The following is a 3,249-nucleotide window of genomic DNA, read 5'->3' on the forward strand; positions in this document are numbered from 1 at the left end:
TATAAATCTTTATTTTATTTTTTCTGTGGTGTGTGTATTTCTAAATGTTGTTCTAATGCATTTCTTCACCTAATATAAAGCACTTTGAATTGCCTCTGTGCTTGAAGGGTGATATAAGGGTGATAACTATATATTGCCTTCTCACAGCAACTAATAAATAGCATATTCAGTGGCATATTTCTACATTTTTTTATATTATTATTTTTTCTTTATTGTAAATTGAGACATTTGAAACTAAGGGATGTGTTGCTCCAGGATTTTCCCAACACTCAAACACACCACTAGAGGGTAGTCTTACCATTTTAACAGCCAAGAGGCTTCCTACAAACTGTCGGGCCCTTTGTTTCTTTATCCATGCTGTAACACCTCAGTTTGTCAGAACATTCATCACAGGTGGCTTGGCTTGTGTTACAGAGCTTTTGGGTGGAGAACATGGAGCTACAGGGTGTGCAAAGGGAACTAAATGTTTGTTTTTGGAGCTCATACTTTACATTCTCAAGATGAAGCTTGAAAAGTTTGAGTTAATAAAGAAAACAATGCCTCACCCACTGAAAAAATATTATAGCATGAGCATATTCCTCACTGAACTTCAATAAGAACAAAAGCAAGAGGGAAGGGGCTTTGGAAGAATCCTTGACTACAGAGAAACATTTGTGGTGTGAGTTCACTGAATTAGCACCAGATTTCACTCCTCATAAAGTGTCAGAGCTTGTTGTTTAGGACATTAAAAAACAATCACGCCTTTTTTGCTCCTCTGGTGAGGAACCAAGCAGTGAAGAAGTGCTGTGGATAGATGCAAACTGAGCTGAATGTGAGCTTTGCCACACAGAGCCCCTGCAAACATGCAACAGTCACCTGATGAGCCGGGCACAAAAAAACTAATACTGACCAAAAACTGGATTTTTTTTCTCTAATTTTGTACATTTTCCTGTTTTTTTTAATGATTTTTAACTCCTGAATATCCAAGATCAAGCTTAAAAAAGATATTTGTAGAAGTTTGTTTTTTTTTTGTACCCTATTATGCCACGACCGCTCAGATCTATCTTGTGACCCTTTTGGAGGGACACAATCCCTTGGTTGGGGACCACTGCATTAAACTACCAAACTATTACTACTACTACTGCTACCAGAATGTAAACTAATTTTGACTCACTAAATAGGGGTGGTGGACTGAGACACCACTTGTCACCCATCTACAACTCTGTTTTGAGATCTCTGCCCAAACATGCCCACCATAGGCATCGGTCCACAGGTGAGGATTCAAAGACAGGTAACTACTCTCACCGATACCGGGCTATAATGACTCAGTCGTTTGGGGACATTGTTGGGCATCAAAGAACTGAAACACCACAGAGGGGGATAAATATCTCCGACTCAACACCAGTTGGTCAGAACTGATGAGGCCTCTTGGATGAGAGGTGAAACGTCTTCGACCTAAAAACTTAGTCCAGTTGATTTTTCTAAGTTTTTTCAGCTAAACAAATTTTGAACTATAAAATAAAGTTCTTAAAAATCAGCTCCATGACAAGGTACAGTAGTAAGATACAAAATGGGCATTGTTGCATCAGCGTTAACAAGCAAGTGATCATAATATATAATATACACAGGTCATTTTACTACAGACAGACTACTTTTACTGATACAGTACTTTACATACATTTTGAGATAGTGCCTTTGTACTTTTACTTAAGTAGGATTTTGAATGCAGAACCATTACTTGTAATAGAGTATTACTACATTGCTCTTCCACCACTGATTTGTGAAATTTTCATTTACTTATTATAGATGGGCACATTAAAATGGAGGGTTTTCATTTGTAATGGAATATTTTACACTGTGGTATTACTGCTTTTACTTAAATAAAAAACCTCACCAGCTGTTATCACATTGAAATGAAAACATTTCTGAGAAAGAGTGGCCAGTGTGATAAGGAGGGACCTGAGGGAGGAGTTCCTAGAAGCAAAAAGAAGAAAGTAAACAGAAGGATTATAACATTTTTTTAAAAATGCTTGCATCCAAGAGTATTAACAAGTTATTATTTTAGTTATTATTACAATACAAATGTATAAAGCTGTTAGGACATTCCACTTTGCAACTCTACTGCTGCACACTAGCCTAAGGGGTTTGCTTCTTCATGTATCTACCTTTATCCAGTGGTGGAAGAAAATCGTTTACTTAGGTAAAAGTAACAATACCACAGAGCAAAATATTCTGTTACAAGTAAAGGTCCTGTATTCAAACTGTTATGTAACAAGTATTAGCACAAAATATACTTAAAGTACCAAAAGAATAGAACAGTTCACATTAATGTCTATGTATTATCATGTACATCACATTTAGCTAAAGTTAGCAAAGAAATGTAGTACAATACTTTTCTGTAAAATGTAATGGAGTCCAAGTATGAAGTAGCAGAAAATGAATATACTCAAGTAACATACATTTACCTAAAAATACCTAAATATTGTACTGTACTTGAGTAAATGTACTAAGTTACCTTCTATCTCTACCTTTGTCTTTTTCTGTAAATGGCACCAAAGAATTTCCCTTTGCTCAGATTTCAATGTGTAACCCTAAAGCTGTGCAATAACAGTCATGTTCTTTAACATCTGACAGGAACTGAAATTGGCTTGGCTACAAAGTAGCAAGCTGTTCTTTGGTATGACTAGGGAAGGAAGTTCTGGGAAGATCACATGGAGTGCATTGAAACAACCTCTGATTTGCTGACATCCACCTTTTACATTGGCCTTTGTCCAATGTGCCTTTTGACTAGAAAAGCCTCTGTGAACTGGGAGCTGAGGTCAGGGAATCTGCACTGGCAGTCGAATCCTCTGAGCTGTAGAAAAGGCAGGCATAAAGAAACTGTAAAGATAAGCTAAGTAGCACCTCATAACGGCCTAATGGTCTAGCATTTACAGATTCAAAGTCATAAGCACCATTTATTACTGTTAAATGTGGTAATAAATCATCCAGTGATAGTGATGGTATCAGTATGACAATGGTTAAATGGGCAATCGAGGGGATATGCAAACCATTAACCCATGTTTTTAACATGTCGTTTCGACTTGGTCAGTTCCCCAATAATATGAAAATAGCAAAGGTTATTCCATTGTATAAATCTGGGGATAAGCACAACTTCACAAATTATAGACCGGTTTCTCTGTTGTCACAGTTTTCAAAAATCTTGGAAAAACTCTTTAATAACAGATTAGACACATTTATTGATAGACATAAAATCCTCTCTGATTGCCA

This window comes from Monopterus albus, unplaced genomic scaffold (genome assembly GCF_001952655.1).
Source record: "Monopterus albus unplaced genomic scaffold, M_albus_1.0 scaffold63.1, whole genome shotgun sequence".
Taxonomy (NCBI): domain Eukaryota; kingdom Metazoa; phylum Chordata; class Actinopteri; order Synbranchiformes; family Synbranchidae; genus Monopterus; species Monopterus albus.